Below are 27,901 nucleotides of genomic sequence, written 5' to 3'. Positions count from 1 at the left end.
ATTTTATACTAGAGGCCCAATGTATGGATTCATGCACTGGTGGGGTCCCTCAGCTTGGCCTGCAGGGATTGGGCCAAAACTGGCTCTCTGACATCCCTCAAGGTGTCCTGGATTGCAAGACCCTTCCTGCAGGCCCAGCCCTCAGGACCTAGACACCCACTGGCTCCCTCCTCCCTCCTCTCTGGGTCTGGTGTGCTGGTGAACCAGATTCGGGGCTGATAGTGCCCCAGAAGCAACCTAAACCACAGTCGATTTGCAAGAAATTGGGCTCCCTCCTCCACTGGTTGGAGCGTCTTCCCCTTGGTGGTCATTATGCATCATAATTACCGGGTGAATGGTCGAACGGTCGAATGGTCGGATAGTCGCTTAGGCATATATATATTTATATGTATATACATGTATGTATATGTATATGTATATAGATAGATGATAGATAGATAGATAGATAGATAGATAGATAGATAGATGATAGATTAGTTTCAGATTTACAGCATAGTGGTTAGACAATCATATACTTTACAAAGTGTCCCCCCCCCCAATATTTCCAGTACCCTCCTGGCACCATACATAGTGATTACAATATTATTGACTATACTAGAGGCCCAGTGCATGAAATTCATCCACTGGGGAGGGGTCTCCTCATCCCAGCCTGCATCCTCTCTAATCTGGGACCCCTTGGGGGATGTCTGACTGCCAGTTTAGGCCCAGTCTCGGAGATCAGGCCTAAACTAGCAGTCGGACATCACTCTCACAATCCTGGACCACTGGCTCCTAATCGCTCACCTGCCTGCCTGCCTGGTCACCCCAAACTGCCCTCCTTGCTGGCCTGATTGCCCCTAACTGACCCCCTGCCAGCCTGATTGCCAATAACTGCCTTCCCTGCTGGCCTGGTTGTCCCCAACTGCGCCCTCCTGCTGGCCTGGTCACCCTCAACTGCCCCCCATGCCAGCCTGGTTGCCCCTCACAGACCACCCCCACTGGCCTGGTTGCCCCACACAGCCTGCTGTTCAGTCATTTGGTCGTCTCTCACTAACCACCCTGCCGGCCTGGTCATAGGCAGCCCTCTTGTGAGGGTGTGAGAGTTAATTTGCATATTACCTCTTTATTATATAGGATTCTCTATGCTGTACTTTACATTCCCATGACTATTTTTTAACTACCAATTTAACTTCAGACAGGTGTTAATGAAGCAAGATTATCTTTTTGAATGGATAGTACTTTCTTTTTGAATGGATGATAGATTGCACATCTGCTGTTTGCACCGTCTGTGAGCAGGTTTTAACTTAAAGTCGCATACATCTTAACAATTTAAACTTGATTTTCCCATTGAATAATGCTTTTCAAGCTTGGTGATGACCATTTTATTTTATTTCTTTTACTTTATTTTTATTGTTGACATTATTACAGAAGTCCCCATTTCCTCCCACTTTTGCCCACCTCCACCCAGGCTCTGCCACCCTTTCCCTATGGCCATCACCACACTGTTGTCTGTTTTTATGGGTTATGCATATATGTTCTTTGGCTAATCCCTTCACCGTCTTTCATCCAGTTCCCTGCCCCCCTCTTCTCTGATAGTCTGTGCCATGTATCCAATGCCTTTGTTTCTATTTTGTTTATCTGTTTGTTTTCAATGATTCTACATACACATCAGATCACATGGTATTTGCCTTTCACTGACTTGCTTATTGCACTTAGCATAGTAATTTCTAGGTTCATCCATGCTGTCACAAAAGATAAGATTTCTTTCTTTTTTACTGATGCATAGTGTTCTACTTTGCAAATGTTCCACAACTTTTTTATTCAGTCAACTACTGATGGGCACTTGGGTTGTTTCCAGATTTTGGCTATTGTAAATAATGCTCCTATCAACATAGGATGCATATATTCTTTCTGATTGGTGTTTCAGGATTTTTAGCATGCATTCCCCAATGTTTCAGAATTGGACTTGCTTGGTTAAAAGACATCCCCATTTTTTGTTTTTTAGGAAACTCCCTACTGTTTTACTAAGTGGTTACACCAATCTGCATTCCCACCAACAGTACACTAGGATTCCCTTTTCTCCACTTTCTTTCTAGCATTTGTTGTTTGATTATTTATTAATGGTAGCCATTCTGGCAGATCTGAGGTGATATCTCTTTGTGGTTTTAATTTGCATCTCTCTGTTGATTGATAATGTTGAACATTTTTTCATGTCTATTAGCCATCGGTATGACTTTTTTGGAAAGGTGTCCTTTGACCATGTTTTATTGTATTGTTTGTCTTCCTTTTGTTAAGTTTTATGAGCTTTTAAATATATTTTGGAAATTAACCCCTTATCAGATGTACCATTGGCAAATATGTTCTCCCATAGAGTGGGTTCCCTTTTCATTTTGTTGATGATTTCTTTTGCTTTTTAGTTTGATGCATTTTAAGTTTAATGTAGTGTCATTTGTTTATTTTTTCCTTTGCTTCACTTGTCCCAGGAAATATATAGGCAAACATATTGCTATGAGAGGTGCCTGAGATTTTACTATGTGTTCTTCTAGCATTTTTATGTTTTCTTAACTTACATTTAAGCCTTTTATCCATTTTGAGTTCATTCATGTGTATGGTATAAGTTGGTGGTCCAGTTTCATTTTTTGAAAATACCTGCCCAATTTTCCCAACACAATTTATTGATGAGACTGCTTTTACTCAATTGTATATTCTTGCATCCTTTGTCAAATATTAATTGACCATAACTGTGTGGGTTTATTTCTGTGCTCTATTATGTTCCATTGATCTATATGCCTGTTATTGTGCCAGTATCAGGCTGTTTTGATTAATATGTCTTTACTAGAGGCCCGTTGCATGAAGATTCATGCAATAGGCCTTCCTTCCCCTGGCTGCTGGCACGGGTTTTCCTCTGGCACCCAGGACCCAGGTCTTTGGTCCAGCTGCAACAGAGAAGCCGAGCCTCTTCAGTCTTCAGTCTTCAGTCTTCAGTCTTCATTCTGGCCAGAGCCTTCAGTCTTCGCTCCGTGCCTGCATAAGCAAATTAATCGCCATCTTTGTTGGGTTAATTTGCATAGTCGCTCTGATTGGCTGGTGGGCATAACAGAGTGACACAATTTGCATATTTCTCTTTTATTAGTGTAGATAGTATAATTTAGAAGTTTTGTGATACCTCCAACTTTGTTCTTCTTTCTCAACATTGCTGAGGATATCCAGGGTCTTTTGTTGTTCCATATAAATTTTGCAATATATGTTCTAGATATACAAAATATGCCATTGGTATTTTAATAAGAATTATGTAGAATCTGCAGATTGTTTTGGGTAGTAGGGACATTTTAATAATATTAATTCTTCCAATCTATGAACACAAGTATGTGCTATTACATATTTGTATCTTCCTCAGTTTATTTTTTTAATATATTTTATTGATTATTTACAGAGAGGAAGGGAGGATAGAGAGTTAGAAACATCAATGAGAGAGAAACATTGATCAGCTGCCTCCTGCTCACCCCCTACTGGGGATGTGCACTGGAGATGTGTCCGCAACCAAGGTGCATGCCCTTGACTGGAATCAAACCTGGGACCCTTCAGCCTGCAGGACAATACTCTATCTACTGAGACAAACCAGTTAGGGCCTTAGTTTCTTTCTTCAATGTCCCATAGTTTTCTGAGTACAGGTCTTTATCTCCTTGGTTAAATTTGTTTCTAGCTGCCTTATTTTCTGTGGCAATTCCTTTTATTTTTTTATTTTTATTTTTTTTATTGCTTAAAGTATTACAAAGGGTATTACATATGTGTCCATTTTATCCCCCCGCCCTACAGAGTCCCCTAGCCTCCCCTATCCCCCAATGTCTTATGTCCACTGGTTATGCTTATATGCATGTATACAAGTCCTTTAGTTGATCTCTTACCCCCCTACCTCCTGCCCCGCAACCCTCCCCGGCCTTCCTGCTGCAGTTTGACAATCTGTTTGAGGCAGCTCTGCCTCTGTATCTATTATTGTTCAAAAGTTTATAATGGTCTCTATTATCCATGAATGAGTGAGATCATGTGGTATTTCTCCTTCATTGACTGGCTTATTTCACTTAGCATAATGCTCTCCAGTTCCATCCATGATGTTGCAAATGGTAAGAGTTCCTTCCTTTTTAGAGCAGCATAGTATTCCATCGTGTAGATGTACCACAGTTTTCTAATCCATTCATCTACTGATGGGCACTTAGGCTGTTTCCAGATCTTAGCTATGGTGAATTGTGCTGCTATGAACATAGGGGTGCATATATCCTTTCTGATTGGTGTTTCTGGTTTCTTGGGATATATTCCTAGAAGTGGGATCACAGGGTCAAATGGGAGTTCCATTTTCAGTTTTTTAAGGAAACTCCATACTGTCTTCCATAGTGGCTGCACCAGTCTGCATTCCCACCAGCAGTGCACAAGTGTTCCTTTTACTCCACATCCTCTCCAGCACTTGTCGTTTGTTGATTTGTTGATGATAGCCAGTCTGACAGGTGTGAGATGGTACCTCATTGTTGTTTTGATTTGCATCTCTCAGATGATTAGTGACTTTGAGCATGTTTTCATATGTCTCTTGGCTTTCTGAATGTCCTCTTTTGAAAGGTGTCTATTTAGGTCCTTTGCCCATTTTTTGATTGGATTGTTTATTTTCCTTTTGTTAAGTTGTATGAGTTCCCTATAAATTTTGGAGATTAGGCCCTTATCAGATATGACATTGGCAAATATGTTTTCCCACACAGTGGGTTTTCTCGTTGTTTTGTTGATGGTTTCTTTTGCTGTGCAGAAGCTTTTTATTTTGATGTAGTCCCATTTGTTCATTTTCTCTTTCGTTTCAAGTGCCCTAGGAGCTGTATCAGTGAAGAAATTGCTTCGGCATATGTCTGAGATTTTGTTGCCTTTGGATTCTTCTAGAATTTTTATGGTTTCCTGTCGTACATTTAAGTCCTTTATCCATTTTGAGTTTATTTTTGTGTATGGTGTAAGTTGGTGGTCTAGTTTCATTTCATTGCATATATCTGTCCAATTTTCCCAACCCCATTTATTGAAGAGACTATCTTGGCTCCATTGTATGTTCTTGCCTCCTTTGTCAAATATTAATTGAGCATATTGGTTCGGGCCGATTTCTGGGCTCTCTATTCTATTCCATTGATCTATATGCCTATTCTTGTGCCAGTACCAGGCAGTTTTGAGAACAGTGGCTTTGTAATACAACTTGATATCTGGTATTGAGATCCCACCTACTTTGTTCTTTCTCAGGATTGCTGCAGCTATTCGGGGTCTTTTTTTATTCCAGATGAATTTTTGGAGAGTTCGTTCTAGATCTCTGAAGTATGCCGTTGGTATTTTAATGGGAAGTGCGTTGAATTTATAGATTGCTTTGGGAAGTATGGACATTTTAATGATGTTGATTCTACCAATCCATGAACATGGTATGTTCTTCCATCTGTTTATGTCTTCCTCTATATCTTTTTTCAACGTCCTGTAGTTTTCTGAGTAGAGGTCTTTTACCTCTTTAGTTAACTTTATTCCTAGGTAGCTTAATTTTTTTGGTGCGATGGTAAACGGGATTGTTTTTATAATCTCTCTTTCTGAAAGTTCACTATTGGTGTATAGAAATGTCTTGGATTTCTTGGGGTTAATTTTGTATCCTGCTACATTGCCAAATTCATGTATTAAGTCCAATAGCTTTTTGATGGAGTCTCTAGGGTTTTGTATGTATAATATCATGTCGTCTGCAAATAAGGACAGTTTTACTTCCCCTTTTCCAGTTTGGATGCCTTTTATTTCTTCTTCTTGCCGAATTGCAATGGCTAACACTTCCAGTACTATGTTGAACAGGAGTGGTGAGAGGGGGCATCCCTGTCTTGTTCCTGTTCTTAGGGGAAATGGTGTTAGTTTTTGTCCATTGAGTATGATGTTGGCTGTGGGCCTGTCATATATGGCTTTTATTATGTTGAGGTATGATCCCTCAATTCCTATCTTGCTGAGAGTTTTTATCAAGAAAGGGTGTTGGATTTTGTCAAATGCTTTTTCTGCATCAATTGATATGACCATGTGTTTTTTTTCTTTCAATTTGTTTATGTGATGTATCACGTTTATTGATTTGCGGATATTGTACCATCCTTGCATCCCTGGGATAAATCCTACTTGGTCATGGTGTATGATCTTTCTGATGTACTGCTGGATCCGATTTGCTAAGATTTTGTTGAGGATTTTGGCATCAATTTTCATGAGGGATATTGGCCTGTAATTCTCTTTCATTGTGTTGTCTTTACCTGGTTTTGGTATTAGGGTGATGCTGGCTTCATAGAATGAGCTTGGAAGTGTTCCTTCCTCTGGAATTTTTTGTAGTAGTCTGAGGAGGATAGGTTTTAGTTCTTCCTTGAATGTTTGGTAAAACTCCCCTGTGAAGCCGTCTGGTCCTGGGCTTTTGTTTGATAGAAGCTTTTTGATGACTGCTTCAATTTCTTCCATAGTTATTGGCCTGTTGAGATTTTTAGATTCTTCCTGATTGAGTTTTGGAATGTTGTATTTTTCTAGGAATTTGTCCATTTCCTCCAGGTTGTCTAGTTTGTTGGAGTAGAGCTGTCCATAGTATTTTTTAACAATCATTTGTATTTCTGTGGGGTCTGTTGTTATTTCGCCTCTATCGTTTCTGATTTTGTTTGTTTGGGTCCTTTCTCTTTGCTTCTTGGTGAGTCTGGATAGAGGTTTGTCAATCTTGTTTATCCTTTCAAAGAACCAGCTCTTGGTTTCTTTGATTTTCTGTATTGTTTTTTTGGTCTCTATGTCATTTATTTCTGCTCTAATCTTTATTATCTCCTTCCTTCTGCTCACTCTGGGGTTTTCTTGTTGCTCTCTTTCTAATTCTTTGAGTTGTAGAGTTAGATGATTTACTACCATTTTTTCTTGTTTTTTGAGATAGGCCTGTAGAGCTATAAACTTCCCTCTCAGGACTGCTTTCATTGTGTCCCATAGGTTTTGGATTGTTGTGTTTTCATTGTCATTATTTTCCAGGATGTTTCGAATTTCTTCTTTGATTTCATTGGAAATCCAATCAATATTTAATAGCATGCTATTGAGCTTCCAGGTGTTTGAGTATTTTGGGTTGTTTTTATTGTAGTTTATTTCTAATATTATGCCATCGTGGTCTGAGAAGATGCTTTTTATGATTTCAATCTTCTTGAATTTGGGGAGACTTTGCTTGTGACCCAATATGTAGTCTATTTTTGAATATGTCCCATGAGCATCAGAGTGGAATGTATATTCCGTGGCTTTGGGGTGAAGTGTTCTGAAGATGTCGATTAAGTCCATCTGATCTAGTGACTCATTTAGGATTGCTGTTTCTTTGCTGATTGTTTGTCTAGAGGACTTATCCAGTGCTGTCAGTGGTGTATTAAAGTCCCCTACTATGATTGTATTGTTGTCGATGTCTCCTTTGATATCTTCCAGGAGCTTTTTTATGAATTTGGGTGCTCCTGCATTGGGTGCATATATGTTTACCAGGGTTATATCTTCTTGTTGTATTGATCCCTTTAGTATTATGAAGTGGCCTTCCTTATCTCTTGTTATGGCCTTCACTTTGAGGTCTATTTTGTCCGATATAAGTATTGCTACCCCAGCTTTCTTTTCCTTTCCATTTGCCTGAAAGATATTTTTCCATCCTTTCACTTTCAGTCTGTGTGAGTCCCTTCTAATGAGGTGGGTTTCTGTAGACAGCAGATGTATGGGTCATGTTTTTTTATCCATTCAGCCACTTGATGTCTTTTGTTTGGAGCATTTAGTCCGTTTACGTTTAAAGTTATTATTGAAAGGTATTTGTTTGTAGCCATTTCTGTTTTTGTGTGGCTGTTTTCTTTCTGAGCTTTTTATTTCTTATTTTTATACCAGTCCCTTTAGCATTCCTTGCATTGCTGGCTTGGTGGTGATAAACTCCCTTAGCCTTTTTTTGTCTGTGAAGCTTCTTATTTCCCCTTCAAGTTTGAATGATAGCCTTGCTGGATAGAGTATACTTGGATTCAGTCCTTTGCTTTGCATCACTTCGTAAATTTCCATCCATTCTTTTCTGGCCTGATGTGTTTCTGTTGAGAAATCATTTGACAATCTAATGGGAGATCCCTTGTATGTAACTTTCCATCTCTCTCTTGCAGCCTGTAAGATTCTCTCTTTGTCCTGAACATTTGCCATGGTAATTATGATGTGTCTTGGTGTGGGTCTTTTTGGGTTCACCTTGTTTGGGACTCTCTGGGCTTGTGTGACTTTTTTCTTCCCCACCTCAGGGAAGTTTTCTGATATTATTTCTTCGAATAGGTTTTCTAATCCTTGTTCATCCTTCTGTTGTTCTGGTACCCCTATTATTCGTATGTTGTTTCGTTTCATGTTGTCCCTAAGCTCCCTTAGGCTCTCCTCCTGTCTTTTAATTTTTTTTTTCCAATTGCAGTACATTTTGGGTGTGTTTTGCTTCCTTGTCTTCTAATTCACTAATTCGGTCCTCCGCTTCTCCTAGTCTACTGTTGATACTTTCAATGGAGTTTTTCATTGCAGCTATATCACACTTCATTTCTTCTTGGGTCTTACTTAAGTTGTGGATTTTTTCATCTCTTTCTTCTAGCTTTTCCATATGTTATCGATTTTTTCATCTGTTCCTTCTTGCTTCTTGCAGAGGTTGTCGATTTTTTCCTCCATCCGGTTTATGCACTCTAGGACCCTTATTCTGAATTCTTTTTCTGTCATGTTGCATGCCTCTGTATTACTTAGCTGCTTTTCTGGAGAGTCCTCCTTCTCTTTCCTTTGGGGGTTTCTTTGTCTACCCATGTTTGATCTCACTGACATATCTAGACGTTGAGTCGTTCAGTGGCTGCTCCCTTGGTGGCAGTGACTCCTTGGTCTGTGGTTGCTCTTCGGGCGGTTGCGGTAGCAGCTGCTCTTCAGTTGGCAGCAGCCCCTCTGGTGGGTGCTGTTCACAGCTGTGGTGGCTCTTCTGACTGGTGGGGCGAGGTTTCACGTACAGCTGCTGTTCCTCAGCAGAGGGTGTGGTGCTCAGGAGGTTGCTGTTGCTTGGATCTGCTGCGTTGATTTAAAGGCACAAAATACAACACAACAAGGCACCGTGTACCAGGCACTATACACAAATATATTCACGATATTAATAACCCCAAATAAAGGTGACCACCTGAATTAAGAGATTTAGGGGATAAGGAAGAAGGAAGAGAAAAAGTTAAAAGAGAAAAAAGAAAAGAAAAGTAGGGACCAAAAAAAGGAGTGCAAAAATGAAATTGGGAAAAAGGAGGGGGGAAAATAAAAGCGAGAAAAGAAAAGAAAAGAAAAAAAAGAGCGAAAAGAGAGAATGAAGTGGAAGAGGGGAAGAGACTTTTTTATATGAGGAGAATACTCCTATAGAACAGCCATTAATCCCAACAAATTCCAGCAACAGCTCCTGGAGATGAATGCAAACTAGAAACAACCAATAATATAACGATGAAAATAGAATGGAGAACACTAATCCCAAAATAAAATAAAGAGAAAATAAAATGGCACTTTAAAAAAAAATGGTAAAATGGTAGCAGTAATAATACTGGTTAAAAATAAGAAGGTAGTTATTAAAAGGGTAAAATCAGGTGATGGAAAAAAGAAGAAAAGAAAAAAAAAAAGAAAAAAAAATTGGTTTCTTAGTTAAAAGGTGAAAAAAGAAAAAAAATATTGCAGTAGTGAAGGTCCTTCGGTTCTTCTATTCTTCAGTGTGGCTCACCTTAGACCTGCCAGGTATTCAGGAGAGTGTTGAGTTTCCCTGCGATACACTGTTCCTCTGTGTTGTAAACCACAGTCCTTATTTTAATGCAAGCCGCATTTGTTTCCCAGACTGCCTTATTTTGTGTTTAGCAAAGAGTCAGTTTGTGGGTCAGCCTCTGAGTGGCAGTGTTCTGGGATTGGCCTCTGAGGCTATAGGGCCTCTCTGTCCAGTGGAAGTTCACTGCCCAGAGCTGGCTGCGTAATAGTTACCGGTGCTGTGTTGTTGCTGGGATTGAAAATCCACAGCATGGATGGAACTGGAGAGCGGATAAATACCACATGATCTCACTCATTTGTGGAATATAATGAACAACATAAGCTGATGAACAAAGACTGATCCAGAGACGGAGAGGCATTGATTAGACTGTCGGGACTTGGAGGGAAGGTAGGGGAGGGTGGGGGTAAGGGGGAAAGATCAACCAAAGGACTTATATGCAAGCATATAGGCCTAATCAATGGACATGGACAACGGGGGGGGTGAGGGCATGAGCGGGGGGGGGGGGGGGGGTAGAGGGTAACGTGGGGACAAGGACACATATGTAATATCTTAATCAATAAAAAATATATTAAAAAAATAAATAAATAAAAGACACCACCCAACATGGTCAAAAAAGAAAAAAAAAAAAGAAAATCCCTCTATAGGCCAGACCCTGTTAACTCCCAGGGACTGATCAGGTTATTTTAATCCTTGATCTCCTACAGGGTGGAATCTGGGTGTGGCTGTGCTCCTTGCCTGGGGGCTGGGGGGAGGAGTCTCACTCTCCGGAGAGAATGGCTGCCCCAGTCCTGGGCTCAGGGGTGTCTCAGCACTCAATTCGCTGCCACCTCTCCCGGCCCCCCTTCTCTCCTCAGTGTCTCCCCAGATTCCACTCCTCCGCACCCTCTCCCTCTCTTCAGCACAGGTGAGTGTCTGTATCCGAAATGTCCCATGAACAGGATTCAGTGAAAACAAACAAACAAACGCCGGCCGCGGAAATGGGGAAGGCTTGGTTTCTGTAAGCTTCTTCTCTTACAGGGACTGCATGGTCTGGTCAGCTCTTCAGGCTGCCGCCTTTAGGCTCAGTCTTCCGTGATCACAGAACCCAGCTCTCAATTCCCCCGGCGGCGCCAGGAATCTCGCGGTTCTCCTTTCCCCCGTCAGGGGCTGTGCCTGTCCCAAGGGAAGCGGCTGTCTGCCACGCGGTCTCCCTCCGACTCTCTGGGCTCAGAGGTCTGGCAAACTTTCCTGCCCAAATCCCTGTTTTTTTTTACCTTTCCAGGGGAGTTCTGCTCTTCCCGGCTGCAAACCGTCTCACCAGCTGAGCAATTTCGCCAATTTGGGGTGGATGTTACTAGTTTCAGCTGCTCACTCCATTTGCTCCGGGACACGACCTGGGACGCGTCTGCCTATACCGACGCCATCTTCCCCACCCTCTCTGATCATTTATTTCAAGAGTCCTCAACAAGAAATGCTGAGTTTTGTCTTTTGAAACCTGTTCCAAATTGGTGAGCTTATTCATTCACCAGGAGTGTTTGTTTCCACATTTTCATAGCTGTTCAGCAGTGTTTGACAAGTTCTTTGTGGAGTTCTGGAGTCTGGAAGCCCGGTCAGATTCTGGCGTCCTTCAGGTTGCAGGTTGCTGACTTCTTTCTAGTATCCTCACCTCCTAGAAGCCCAACCTTCTAAAACAGTGGTTCTCAACCTTGGCTGCACATTAGAATCCTCCTTTTATTTTTTTAATATTTAATTTTTCTTTATTGTTGAAAGTATTAAAGATGTCCCATTCTGCCCCCCCTTCACTCCTTCTACCCCTCTCCCACTCCTCCCCAGGCCTTCTCCAAACTATTGTTTGTCCACAGGTTATGCATATATGCATATACACTATATTAATTATTTAAAATATATTGTGTATATAAAGCATAGTGTTGAGTGCTTTATATACATTACCAGTGGCCCAGTGCACGAAATTAGTGCACATTGAAAGGGAATTAATTAGAGGAAATATTTTAATATTGCTATTTGTCCTTCTTCTATAATAAAAGTGTGAGAGATAAAAGGAAATGAGTACAATGTACATGAAAATAATACATGATTTTATTAATAAATAAACAATAATAAAATGATATAACAACAATAAACTCATGATATAAAAACAACACTGATGCAAATAATGACTGATAAAATGATTAAACTTATTCTAATATCTCCCTGTACACCACATTAAGAGTAAAAACACTTTCAGAGTGCTTGACTAATTTCCCTTGGGATAAAGTATTTACAACTTTAACTTTAACGTCACACACTCTTTGAACTCGAGAGAAAGCAACATATAACTGACCATGTGTGAAAACGGGTTCAGGTAGGAATATTCCTACTCTGTCTAGAGTTTGTCCTTGTGATTTATTAATAGTCATCGCAAATGCTGGCATCACAGGAAACTGTCATCGAATTAATTTAAATGGGAGGCCAGTGTCAGATGAGGACAAACAATTCTTGGAATCAGAACAACCTCTCTCTCTGCAGATCCGGTTAATACTTCAGCTTCGATTATGTTAGGTCGTAATCTTTTGATAATAAATCTGGTACCATTACAAAGACCCCCCATTTACTATTAAGATTTCTCAATAGCATGATGACTGCACCCACTTTCAATTTTAATTTATGACATGACATTCCCGAAGGAGTAATACTATTAAGCAATTCAATGGGAAAATTTTCCTTTTCAGCATCATCTGTTGAGTCAATGGAATTATCACACAAATATGTGTGAAAATCTCCATCAAGTATATCCAAAATTTCTTCATTTAATTTTTGAACATGCTCATTGTTTGGACAAAGAATTGCACGTTTAGATATATTTTTAATATTATCTATAGATATACTATTTTCAAAGATGGCTTCAATAATAGATCCGTTACAAATCATTTCATGGGGGATTTCAATAATATCCGTTCCTAAATGAAAACTGCTATCAAGTTTGCCACCCCCAAGTTTTACTAACCATGCACTATAAGCAGAATCCTCTGATCTCATATTTGTTTTAAAAGACAACTTTCTGAAACATCCCCAAACATTGCAGTACTTTAAACTCGTTTGTACTATGGCCGATCGCATAGCATGTGGCACAATACTGAGACATTGTCGAAAATCCCCTCCGAGAAGAAGAGGTTTCCCAGCAAATACAACATTCAAATTCATAATTTCTCAAGTAACCTATCTATGGCGTTTATAACATGACTGGATGCCATGGTGCATTCATCAATAATAAGAAGTTGGGCCTTTTTAATGATTTTAGCAGTGTAGAAATTGAAGCTTCATTTAATGGAATTGGTAATTTATATTAGGAATGAAAAGTTCTTTCACCAAGAAGTAAATTTGCAGTAATTCCTGTAGATGATGTGGGTAAAACAGTACTACCACAAACTCTAATGTAACGTGTTAAAACTTTATACAGATATGTTTTTCCACTACCACCTGGACCACCCAAGAAAAAGCATTTGGGGTGTACAGTTTGATCTTCGATGGCTGAAGTTATAGTCTGAAAGGCTGCCAACTGTTCATCATTCAGAGAATTTATCAAAACCTCTGCCCTTTGTTGCTCATACAATTGATCACATGTGTTTGCATTGGTTAATAAAGAATAGTCTGGAAGTTTGAAATGTGAACATTTCATTCCATGCAATGTGAATACCTCCTGAATTTCGTTAAGGGCATGGGTTTCACAGTTTACACAGGCACCTTCTCTTCGGTGTAATTTCCAACAGAAATCTTCAATAAAATGAGATTTATTCTCATCCCATAATTTGTCTGCAGCAGAAGGACATCCAAACACACATATATATGCAAAAAGTTGCCATAGTTGTTTGGGCATATTAAGGATGATTGCATCGTCAATCATATCTTTCCAGATAGTGTCGTCAAGTAATAATCCTCGGTGTTTAGCAGCTTCACGAAATGTATCAGAAGTTACACCTCCTACAGTTCGCAGATCCTCAAAACTTATCGCACCTTTTACATGCAGAAGCAAAAGTCTAAGGTAATATCGTTCTGGTTCTCTAGTGCTCACAGTGAACAGTCTACCTAATACTTTATTCTCACCCTTTCGGCGTTTTGTCCACAAACAATTAGTAAACACATAATGCTGTGGGATCTCCCAATAATAATACTTACGTGCATCAGAATCTTCTCTATTCAATAAGAACCAAGCCATCAAAGTCGAGTTATGCCTTTTAGCCCTATCTAAAACTTCAGCAAAATCATCTGCATGAAAATATAAATTCTGATCATTTGGCAGATGAATAGCTAATCTTGTGATTGCATGAGATTGGTCATGCATTCGCATTCCAAAAAGTCTCCAAACAGCCTCAGAAGCGTTCACATACCTGGAGTCAATGAAGTCCTGTACTTCGTCATGATTGATATATTTTTTCAGAAATTTGAATATTTGCACAGTCGTGCCCTTTATAGATGTATTTAAATAGATATTTGACACTTTTAATTGATGCACAGACTTCAGCATTTATATGACAGTTATATTTGAGGCACAAATATGGGTTATAAGGGACAATCCAAGTATTATCGACAATTTTATTTCTAATAGAAATGGTGCTACCAGATCTTCGTTTGGATTTGGGATATCCATCAATATTTCCAATGGTCACATTTTGAAATTCTTTTGGATATCCCTTTGAACATTTTCCATTTTCCATACATGGACTACTTGGATTTTTGCATTCCACATGGTCCATGCACCATATTTGATTTTACAATTTGAAAAAGTCGAGGACACTGGCTCTCATCTGGAATTTCTGCCTTAACTATACAGTCAATGTCATCTTCTGAATGTAATTTGGACTCACTATATAATATCAATAATATGTGAGCGTGAGGCAGTCCGTGTTTCTGAAATTCAATGACATGAATCTTAGCTATTACTTTGCCAAATAAATGGAATTTACATATATCATTTAAAAGAGCGTTCAGCTTAATATTAAAAACTCTGGCTACCAAGTCAGGTCTGTTTTCAACTTTTTGCCAGCGTTGTAAATTGTTTGTAATATCTGCCCATTTGGGGTTGCATGTCATGGTTATAAATAAATCGGGCTTGCCATACTTCGTTACAATTGCCATAGCATCCTGATATTGCCGCTGCATATTTCTGGGACTACCCTCAGAAGATGATGAAAGTATTATCATTTTACCAATTGGCACATTGTCATTTTCAGATCTAGATTTGAGATAATCCATCAAACCACTATATTTTTCAACTCTCAACTTAGATTGGTTTGCTTTGATGAAATTTATCTGATTGGCCTCCATTTTTGAATACGAATCCACAATAAACTGTTGAGTTAATTTTCCTGCATTAAAATAGGATTGAACGTGTCCCACACAGAGAGATGAAATCCATAATACTGCATTTGTGTGACTCGTGTCCTTACATTTTTGCCTAGTATTATTGTCGACTACACTGTTGTCTCTGAGTCTTAATGCAATATCTGTTCCCCAGCCTTTTTCACCATGTGGAAAAATAATAGGATATGTCATTGCATCTAATGTAGGAAACAGGATTTGTTTCATTTTAGTGGCACTTGGATTATTAGGATCTGGTTTACAATGAATGAGCAAGTCCCTTTCAAAAGGAGGTTCTCCATCTTCGTTTCTGAATATGACAGCAACTTTGGTTACACAGGGAGAATTATATCTACCTGGGTCACTGTTACAATCATATTTAATCGCCATTGTTACCTCTGTGGGAGCAATACCTTTTGCTGCTGCTTCAGATTGGGCTTCCTTTTCTACCTCATGTAGCATCTTGTACGATTTTGTTAATTCATTGATTTCATGCATGAGGTTGTTGATGTTGATCATGAGTCTTTCTGAGCAGCCCTGGTTTTCTGGCATTGGTAATCTTTTACTTGTAGCTTTGGCTGTATCCACAATATAGAGTTGATCAAACTTCTGAGAAACACCATCCGAAGGGTATAAAGTTCCAGTACGGTGATAAACTTGTCCATGTATTCTAAAACAGCATGGCCCATACCCTGATGGCGATGCAATATTAGCACCCATGGAAGCAAAAGCAAAAGAACTATTTATGGATCGAATATTTTCCATGAAATTTTTACTGTCAGAATCTTCGTTTGTCATTAATCTTTTTAAATATGCCGGGTAATCTGGAAAATGTATATCATTTGGACAGACTTTCCCTTTGCTACAACATCAAGTAAATTTCCCATCGGATGGTTTTTCATCAGAGAAATTTAGAGATAGGCAAAATTCACATCGAACAGTCATTCCACCACAACTATGCTCGAGGATTGCATCCTCATGTACTCCATTTTCGCTCAGAAGGCAGTTCCTACAAGTATTGGTAGTACTTGTTGATGACTGTTCTCTTGACATATTCTGTCGTCGCCACCGAAATCACTATTTCACTTATGTAACAATTAATCGCCTATACTCATACTTTCAATGTATAGTTTTTATAATTAATTTATTTTTCTTATGATGTCTGTTCTTATTATATATGTATATATATAAAACTGTAATCTTATGTTTGTTGAATATAATAAAATGTATGTTTGTATATTCTATTATAGTCTATTATAGTTAATTAATATTTACTAATTTATTATTTTACTTCCTAAAATTATTAGCCAATAATAAATTAATTTTTTATATATCTGATCCATCACAGTTTGACACGTATCATGATGTCATCGCTCATTTAACTATAATATAGGCCCAGTGAGAATGTAACTGTCATTATCTTCATATTTCAGATAGGGAAACTTGGAATCACAGAAGTTAAATAACTGGTTCAGTGTCACACAACTATTAAACAATAAAGCCATGAATTATGCGGAGGTCTTTCTGGTTTTCAAAGGCTATTTTTTCAGCCACTACCAGTATATTACCTTCCCTTTATACAGACATATACACATATAATGCCAAACTTATAGAACATTTAAAACTATGGAAATACATATCAAAGTACTTTTTTTCCCTCCTAAACCACTGTGGAATAAGTTCCTAACATGATGTCCCATCAACTTTAAATATTTCATTGTGCATTTTCTAACACAAAAGGTTTTCTCTTATATGACCACAATACAACTAATAAAATCAAAAGATTATCATTTAATACATCACTACCACCTATTTTTCAGACCCCCTAGTCAAGTCTCTCAAGTTATCCCATAATGACCTTTAAGGCAAAAGGATCCAATTCACAATCATGCATTGCATTTGGTTGTCATACCACTATAATTTCCTTTCCTGGAACAGTTCCTTATACTTTACTTTCATGAACTTTATCACTTTAAATATTTTAGGACAATTATTTTGTAGCCTGAAACTTAATTGGATTTGTTTGAAGTGGACTCATGATGAATTCAAGTTATGCATCTTTGACAGGCTTATCACTGAAGTGATGCTGCATTCTTCTGATTACATTCTATCAGGTGGTGCAATATTTCAATTCGTCCCATTACTGATGGTGTTCACATTGATTATTTGAGTAGGGTGGTGTCTGTGGAGCTTCTTCACTATAGAGTTACTCTTTTTATCTTTTGTAATTAACAATTATTTTGTGGAGAAATACTTTGAATCCATGTAAATATTAGGGTTCTCAGCACATTTACAATTTATCCATTAATCAATATTTATTAATATACATCCACTATTATCATTATTTAATATTATTCTGAAATTGTTCCTGATTTAACCAGGGGAAGACCACTGAAGCTACCTCAAGCTTTGTTTTGTTTACATTTTCCCATCATTATTTGAGAAATTCCCTGCTTTCTGATGAACAAGGTGTTTAATTTTATCCTGTACTTTCCTTGCTCCAGTTCTCAATCAGCTATTTCTCCCCCACAAATCGTGGATCTTTTTAAATTAAGAATTGTATGTATCACCTGGTCATTGTAGCTCAGTGGTTGAGAGTCAACCCATGAACCAAGAGGTCACCTGTTTGATTTCCGATCAGGCCACATGCTATGTGGGCTCAATCCCCAGTTGGGGGCCTGCAGGAGGCAGCTGATTGATGTTTCTCTCTTACTGATGTTTCTTTTTCTCTATCCCTCTCCCTTCCTTGCTCTCTAAAACTCATATATATATATATATATATAATTTAATATTATGAGGAATGATAAATATCTATTATAATTATATATAAATATATTTAATATTATATATATATATATATATATATATATATATATATATATATATATATATATGAATTGCATTTAGAAGTGTTGTTTTAGGCTATGATTTTACTCATTAATATCAGATTGTCACTGCTCCCAGACCCTTCATATACTTTACATAATGTTTCCTCAATATTTCAGTACCCCCACTGACACCATACCTAGTTATCGCAATATTATTTACAATCTTCCCTATGCTTTACTTACATCCCAGTGACTATTTTGTGACTACCAATTTGTGCTTCTTATTTTTTATTGTTTTATTTTCTATTGATTAAGTTATTACATATGTGTCCTTATACCCAGATTCCCCTCATTCCCCCCACTCATGCCCTCACCCCCTTGTTGTCTGTGTCCATTGGTTAGGCCTATATGCTTGCATATAAGTCCTTTGGTTGATCTCTCCCCCTTACCCGCACCCGCCCCTACCTTCCCTCTGAAGTTTGATGGTCTAATTGATGCTTCTCTGTCTCTGTATCTGTTTTTGTTCATCAGTTTATGTTGTTCATTATATTCCATAAATGGGTGAGATCAATCTCTTCATTGTTTTCATCCAGTTCTCCACTGCCTACGCCTTGGCAACCACCAGTTCACTCTCTATGTCTATGAATATGTTTCAGTTTTGTTTGTTCATTTATTTTGTTCTTTAGATTCCTAAGCTGTACACCTGAAACCAATACAAAATAAAATTTAAAAAAAAAACTGACAAAAAGGAAAGAAAGCTCAGTGGAACCTGAGATTGATTGTAGTATAAACTAAAGGTCACTTATCACATTTTATACTGTTGAAGATAATTACAGTGCTGGAAATGAATATTTGCCTTTGAACTTAGAGTAGCTTAGGAAAGAATATGATTCTTCCCTCTCACATTGTATTGGGATTGTGATCATAGTTGTTAGCATAATGTAATGTGCAGTTAACTAGACTGCCTGTGCTCAAATCCAACCCCACCACTTGCTAGCTGAGTGCAAATGCGGGCAAGGAACTTGACATGCTATGTTCCCATTTTCTTGTCTGTAGAATAGGGACAATGAATCATATCTAATTCACAAGTTCTAAGAATTAGATAAAATAATACAATGTGCAAAAATAAAATTAAAATATCAAAACAAAATTATGAAATTTACTTTGAACCAGCATAAGCACGTATGCTTTCATCACCACTTTTTTGCACATTATAACCATAATGATTCATTATGGGACAATATTTTTCTAAAGAGAAAGAGTTTAAAAAAAACTCAATTTTCTCACTCCTCTAAATACTAGCCCTTAACACAATGCCACACATGAAAACATCATTTTCCATTAAAATCATCCATATAGAGGTCAAGACTTCTGTGTAGATCATCAAAACCCTAGCCACAGCTTCAATGCACTGAATGGTTGATTGCTTATCTCCAAGTCCCTCCTTGGAGAATGAAATGATAAGTGGTAAAGTTATAAAAATAGTTACAGCACATGTATCAGAATGTATTCTCTTGGCAGTCCAATAGTGTTGATATGGTTTTCATAAGAAATAAGTTTCTTTCCCTTTGACTTCAAATCCATTGGTGGCAGTCACTGCAGAGTAGTGCACATTGATACCCCAGGCCTAAAAACAACTTGATCTTCATTTTCTCCATTAAATAAAAGTAGCCACCTGTAGAGAGTAGTTACAGTGCAACCATCAGCACTTCAACAATAGTATATATTTCAAAACATATTCATCTTTACCCAGACCTGTCAACTCTAATGTTTTGTACAATCTCCACAATTTATTTCCTCTGCCTCATAGTCTCTCATAACAATCTTGACACCTATCTCCAAGGCCAGCCTCTACACCCAATCCCAGATTCCTCACAGTAATTAGTATAAACTATGAACATGAGAACTTCTCATTCTGGAGTGATCCACCATTGTGTATGGAGATTGTGGAATCTGGACCCAATTCTGGTTCTGCCACTTATTAGCTGTCTGACTTAAAAACCATAACCTGTCTTCCTTCTTATAAGGGGATGAAATAGAAAAAAGGTTTATGACTCTCTAAGGTTTCTCTCAGCTCTCCAGCTTTAAGACTTTTGAAAGTATAATAGTCACCATGATGAAAAAGAAAGATCACTAGCTAAAAACCACCTTTTAAGATATAAATCTTATCATATCTCCTGACCCTTAATACATTTATATTTCTTACCTTTTATATCCAATCCAACTGTAAGACTTGCCACTTTTACATCTTAAATATTTTCCAAATATGTGCACTTCTTTCCTCTAGCCTGATCCAAATCACCATCATTGTTGTCTTGACAAATATAACCGCTTCCTCAATAATGTGCATACAGCTATCTGCATCCTATATATTTTCAATACTATAGCCAGGTCAACTTTTACAGAATGCAAATGTAATCAAGTTGTCACACCAACCCACGCTTATAACTCTCCATTGGTTTTCTATTGTCATTAGGATACAAACTAATTCATTAATATAAGCCCTTTATTAGCTAGCCTGGAACTACTTCTCCATTCTAAGGCCTCTTATTATTCTATGACCTCTTATTCTAGGTCCACCTTCTCTCCATCAATACACCCATTGCTCTCTTGCTACCCACTACACTCTTGCCACACCGGCCTTATTTGGGTACTCCATACTCACCATTCTTCTTCCAAATTTATTATCTTTATATATACTATTCTGTCTCTGTGTGATACCTGTCTCTTCATTTACATTCAGGTAATGCCAACACAACCTATGAATCCATCTTAAACATCACTTTCTCAGGGAAGTCTTATTCAGGTGGTTACCTAGAATGAGTCAAGTTATATTAGAGATTCTCATTGACTATATACCTCTCCTTTGTAACTCCTCCCATATTTGTAATATAACAGCTATTTTTGGATATTCGATAAATATGTCTTCCACACTAGTCAGTGAGCTTGAAGAGGTAACTTGTTTTTCTTGCTCACTACTGCATCCCCAACACCTAATGTAGTGCTTGCCACATAATGAGTTCTTAAGTCAGGTGGCCTGAAGTATAGTCTTAGCTAGTATCTATTTTGTGAAGTAATCCTTGATTTTTCAAGGAGTATAACCTCTCCATGCTTTAATCTTCTCTTCTTTAAAATAAAAGTAATAATCTGTATACCATAGGGTTGTTTCTAACAGCCAAATAAGATATAGTCATAGTCAAAATACAATGACTCATTTTTTAAATTTCAATAGATAGGTAATATCTGTGAAATGAATAAATTTAATGAATCCAGTACTATTCCAAACTTGGTATAGATTGGTATAATACTATATGTGTTATGGTTACAGTAACACCTCCAGTAAGGTATAGATGGAAGACATACTATTGACTTTCTATCTCTGGTAAAATACACTATTTCCTAAGAGTTTGTGGTTCTATTTTGTAGTGGAAAGAAATTAGTCTTTGTCAATGACCCTAAAATCTTTTTTCTATAGCCCATATATTTCTTTTCACAACCTTCTTCCCTCTTGTGTCTGTGAAATAATTGTCACAGTCTAAGAGGAACTTTCAGGGTTGATGAATTAGTCCTGGGAATTCAGTTTCAGAGATGGGCTCCAAAACTAGAGATGACCTATGATTAGCATGTACTGTTACAGGAGAAAGTAAGAGGCACCTAGACCATATTGTTAGAGAGGTTGAGTGAGAGCAAAGAGATTTTAAGTTCAAAAACTGCCACATTTTCCTGTTACAGGAGAGCTTCTACTATGAAAAGATATTGACTGTAACTACTATTTATAACAAAAAGCTATTGTATCAGGATGAAAGCATAACTAAGGCAGTATCTATACATGCCTTAGTGACCACTGGATTCTTCATGTCTAACACAATGCCTAGTATGCAAGGGGCTCTTAGTAAATATTTGTTGTAGGAATACATGGCATCAATAAATGAAAAAAATAAGTGAATATTTGGAGCAACAGTAGCAAATTAAGCTGGAAGCACTGAACAAATACATTACTAGTCATCAGAGACCACTTATTCCAACTCAGAGGATTAGTTCTTGCTTCCAGCCTTCTTTACAATGTGCTCAAAGTGTAAAGGTGCTTAAACATCAGTTATCTCCAGATTTTTCTGTGCATGCGATCAAAGGAATGGATGTAGCTAAGGCCAATGAATGTCAGTGAAAATTAGTGCCAAATTTTAGTTAGACTTCAAATTTTATTTCATAGTATATTTGCACTTGCTTCTTCTTTGGCCCCAAGAGGGTCATACTACCCATCAGAGCCACACCTATTATACATTTCCAGACTCTGTTTTGATTACATATCCCCTGACAGCTGAGGTAGAATATGAATCTGAAAGGTTCTCAATAGGAGATTTAACTGGTTTTGCTGGGTCCAGAAGAGAAGGCCTTGAAAAATACACCCAATGATTAGTGTAGCTGGAGAGAAGGTCAGAAATTTTATTTTACCCTCATGGGGCTGATTACAATTGAAACCATTATTACTCAGTGTTTTTGTCATTAAATTAAAAATAAATATCCAAAGTATTGTTTAAGTATGCTGCCATACAGTATATGCTGCAATATGGTATAATATAAATTAACAAATAATTTGTACTTACACACAAATATATGATATACATATGTGTGTATATACATAAACTATATATCATGTAACTGCTTGGATAGGGTCACTCTTTTACTTAGAAAGGAATGAAAGAAAATGTAATATTAACTAAATAATAAGAATAGTTTGTTAATGTGCTTGTTTGATATTTTGTTTTTGTTTGGTTTGACTTAAAACTCTTGACTAGTAGTCCTTAGAATAAAGCCCTGTTTCAACATACAGTTTTCTTCCTTGCACACAGAGATAAAGGTTTGAAAATCTAACTCTCATGAGCTTTGAAATTAAAATAATGAAAAGTGCCGAAACCAGTTTGGCTCAGTGGATAGAGCGTCGGCCTGCAGACTGAAAGGTCCCAGGTTCGATTCCGGTAAAGGGCATGTACCTGGGTTGAGGGCACATCCCCAGTAGGAGATGTGCAGGAGGCAGCTGGTCGATGTTTCTCTCTCATCGATGTTTCTAACTCTCTATCTCTCTCCCTTCCTCTCTGTGGAAAATCAATAAAATATATTTAAAAAAAAAATGAAACGGGGGAAATGTTTGTTAAATGGGAGGTTGGCCAAACACTACACAATCTGAGCTTCAAACAGATCCTGCTTGAAGAGTCACAGAGCTGTTGAGAACAGAGAAAGAAAAAGAATACATGTTCTTTTTTCATACTGAACCAGCAAGGGCAACATTCAGCTCTGCTGTTAATGTCAAGCAGCCAAATTATAAAAGGAAGCATTATTTCAGAGTCCTTGAAATGAGTTAGAAAAGTCTATTAAAATATTAAGATGTTGTGGTGCTATGCAAATGCCTCATTTGAAATTGAAATTCTTAAAAAATAAATGTTTACTTTTCTTTTCATTTAGAAAAAAAATACAATCCCTCCTCCCATTTTAATAGTGCTATCCATTTAACCACCTCTTGAATTGTTAAAATGGTTTACCTGCCTATATTTTATCCTAGATCATATGAATTGCACAGATATATTTTTACAATGAAATCATTCTGCTCTTCATTTCTTTATTGACAGCATTCTTAAAATTCGGTCTTTCTATCGTGTAGTTTAGTTCATCAACCACAAACCTAGAATCTGTGCCACATTTACTATATATATTATATATCTAGGAATTAATATATGTTTATATTACACTCTATAGTATATGTATTTCCAATATAGTGAATTATACATGCATAGAAATGCCTCTGGATAAAGAATACTGAGCTGTTTTCGCATGATACAGACATATAATCTATAATACATGTTTCTGGCAATAGAGTAGACTAGACTTGCAGAAAAATATCTCCTCATACAGAATTCCTTAAAATGCTAGATAAAATTCCTTTAGACATCCATTTTAAAGCACTTGTGGTAAAATAAGAGAAACAATGGAGGAGCTAGAAATTAGAAGAAATGTAATAACAGGGGCCTACAGGGAAGGGCCTCTAGCAATCACATATGCACCATGTGTCACTAACTTTCCTGCAATAAGTTATAGCTGTTTGGCGAGGTTGTAGACACATGAACCAAGCTGAGCTGATCAAGTTTTCTCCTCTGGAGATTTAAACCTAGGATTCAAAACTTGTAAGTCAGTCTTTTTATGTGATTCTAAACTTGAGAGTTATAGGGCAACTATACTTTGCCACATGTGTATAGAAACAAAATGTTAGTCTTTGGTATAAGAGAAAAAAGAAGCAGATAAGGAGAATCAAGCAATATACAGTACTCCCTGGGTTTATGGTAGCTTTCCATTTCCTGATTCTAGGCCCTTTTTGAGGCCCAGATACGGTTCTGCCTGTGTTTGTACACTAAGGCTATTATACCAAAGTACCACTGACTGGGTGGCTTAAGCAAAAGAAATTTATTTCCTCTTCTTACAAGGACACCAGTCATATTGGATTAGGGACCACATTTATGATATAATTTAACTTTAAATACCACTTTTAAAACTTTATTTCCAAATACAGAGGCATTCTGATTTGCTAGATGTTAAAACGTCAACATATAAATGAAGCGAGGGGGGTGGGGCACAATTCAGCCCACATTACTGCCCTTAGGTTCCATGAGACAAATTTATATATTTTCATGATCCATATAAAGCTAAACCACCATGTGGATAAACTTTAATGTTACATATAAAAATGCACAATCAACATACAAAAAATAATTGAAAACTCTTAAATTATTTACAAAGCTATTGGAAAATGCCATGAAAAAGCTCCAAATTTTACATAGCATAAATTTTCTTTAAAATATTCCTAATTTACTAATCTATTCAAAATCCCAGCCACTATAACATAGTAGCTCATCCCAATACATTTCCCTTCACTGGTGTTACTTCCCAGTAATACCATATCCAACTCATGTTAACTGTTATGCATTTCTCTCCTACCTTGTCCCATTCCTGATCTATTATCTTTGTTCTATAATTAACTTTTTGTTTTCCAATACAAATAATAAAGCAAGTCTTGGATTCTTTAATTTCTGTTCATGAGCAATGACACACATTTGCCCCAATTACAGCTAACCCAAGTTATTTTACTTACTACAACCAAAAGAATGCTGACTATTATTCAACACAAGAAAAATATTTGTTTCACCGTATTCCTTTCCTAACAGGCATTTCTTCCTCTACCCTGTCTCTCTTGTCTCGCATTAAGCCTATCTATATTTCCCAAATTATGAAGGAAACATTTTATACAAACCTTTCTTCTCAAGGGTTGGAAGGGCTTGGTGACAATGTAGAGCTATGACCATAGCCACCACCCTCCAGAGGACCAAACCAAGATTCTGCTCATGTTTTATCAGGCTAGTTCAGTAATGTTTTTGAACATATTATTTACAATTATGATTTCCCCAAAAATCTTTTCTCCACTGACTCTAGTATAATTTCTAGAATTTCAGCTACCTGTCTCTCCACTGGTTTTAGTAACTGAAAGACTCTGATCAAATGTAAATGCAATACTCTGAGAAAGAAAAAAATCATTTACTTAGTAAATATAATTGCCTTAAGTGAATATGACAGTGGGTAGCTAAGTTTTAATGGATAGAGGGGGTTGGGGTAGGCAAAGAACCTTTGGAATTTGGGAGACTAGCCAAGATGATCAAAGTAACTAAAGGATGGAATAAGGGCAGTGAGTGCCTGGGAAGGGAATGGAGGAAACAAAGATAGAAAGGTATTGAGCCCATCTTTGTTTACACATCTGCAATTCTGTTGGAGCATAAAAACCACAGCTGAAAGAACCCATTTTTATAAAAGTATGAGTCTTGGGCACAGAATGAAAGGCATTTTTCTTACCCTTTAGTTCAAATGCCAAGAGGCTAGCTCATAAATAAAATGTTCAACATCTTATTCAGTGTGACTAAAACCACTTGAACCTCTTTATTTTCTCTCACATCTTCTCTGTCTTTCACATGTCACCCACTAACTATACTATTATTCAAATAAAGATCCCTAAACCTATAGCACTTAATCTGTATTTGCAACAGTATGTTAAGGAATAATAACAATTTGCATCTTCTATGTATGTCAAAATAAACCTATTACAGAACTCATCGGCTTCGTCCTACACTATAATTCAAGTTTTTTCTTTGAGTCTCAGGATGACTGTCTGCTTGGCTACTGCTTGACTTGACATTTTTCTCTGGCTTTTTATATTGCTTTTTAGAATTCTATATTTTGTTTACCCCCTCTAAAGAGTTTTTTTGAATCTGTATATATGATAAACACTGCACTATGCTGGACTGGAAAAACAGAGTCTTGGGCATCTTAAGAGACCAATTGCAACCAATTAGCATGACATTTATTTTCTGTATATTTTCATTCACTGTGATGTCTTTCATCCAAGGAACTCAGAGGGTTTTTTAAAATATAAACCAACTCTCACAGCACCCTTGGAAGTAAGAAGAGGAGACAAATGATATAAGAGACATCCAGCCTTAGAGTATTCAAAAGAAAAATTATCTGCCCAATACCATAGAGAAAGAAATTGATCCATTTCCAGTCTTGGAACTCTTCAACTTAAAGGAACAAGCCTTGAACATATAACCTGGATGCAATGTCCCCTGCCAGAATCAGAAACTAGTGTGGGCACTCAGAAGTTATAAATAAATTACTTTGTATTTCTCTCTTACAAAAAAACTCTGGGGACAAGAACCATAGCAGATAGCTTATCAGAGGTGATAGGTTTTGCATGATTAGATGTGATTGTCAGTGGCAACTTTTCCCTGGACAGCGGAAGATAGAGAAGATGACCTTGAAGAGAAATAGGATTATGACAATGGATCAATTTCAACAATTGGCAAGTTCCTGCCATAAGGTATCTGAAGATAGTGTTAGGAGTATGAATATCTGTGTGGATTAGTGCAGAGAAGCCAAGAGTGAGGCGGCAGGCTTAGGAAAAATGAAAGAAAAAGACCAAATTTACTTGTTTATAATAATGATTAAGCCAGTTCTTGCTTTTCCTGACTCAGGCTTGGGAAGGAAGTGGAGGACAGTGATGTAGAAGCCTAGACTACCTCTTTCCAAACTTACTCAAGCTCCTTCTTTCCAAATTACCTTTGTGGAAAGAAATAAGGAGAGAGAAAAAAGGTGCGTTTCCTGGCTTACAGTGGGGGTATTAATACTATAAGTAATGTAAATACTATGCTTATAACTAATATTTATTGAGTTATTACAATATTCCAAGTACTGTGAAAAAATTTACATCTATAATCTCATTTAATCCTCACAGTAACTTTACAAGGTAGGTACTATTAATATTATCATGTAACATTGGAGAAATGGAGATTTAGAAAGGTTAAGTAACTTGCCAAGAATAAAATGCTAGTAAGCTGCAGAGTCAAGATGCTAACCTAGGCCCTGTCTGATTTCAAATCCCTTACTATCATTTCCTGTACCACATTGCTTCTTTGTCAGAGGGACTAAAAAGGTCTTTATGAGCTCTGATCATATAACTGTAAATGCACTATAGTCTGAGAGCAAACCTGGGAGTAGGTGGCACTAGGAGGAGTGAGAAGGCCTGGAAGGAGTATAACAAATAAAAAAAACATGTTGGCTGAAAATTAACTAAATAATTCTTTCCCTTGCCTCCTTGGCCAATTTTTCTAAATAAAAAAAATGTTAATGGTAGTAATAAGCTAAGCTAGGTGGCACTGGATGGTGCCATTGACCTGTGGATATGGAAAATGAGAGACACCAAGCAGTGCCAGAAGACACCTGCTTACAGAATAGTTAACCAGGAAGACTTTCTTTATTTTGATATGTGTCTTTCTGCAGCAAAAATGACCTCTGTGGAATAATCACAATCTTTAAAACTGTTTAAAATTGGAAACCTTTTATGCCTTTCTAATCCCCATCTACATTAATTATTCCC

This window comes from Myotis myotis, unplaced genomic scaffold, assembly GCF_014108235.1.
Source record: "Myotis myotis isolate mMyoMyo1 unplaced genomic scaffold, mMyoMyo1.p scaffold_m19_p_4, whole genome shotgun sequence".
In the NCBI taxonomy this organism is placed as follows: domain Eukaryota; kingdom Metazoa; phylum Chordata; class Mammalia; order Chiroptera; family Vespertilionidae; genus Myotis; species Myotis myotis.
The sequence above is the reverse complement of the archived record's forward strand: the minus strand, read 5'-3'. Positions refer to the sequence as shown.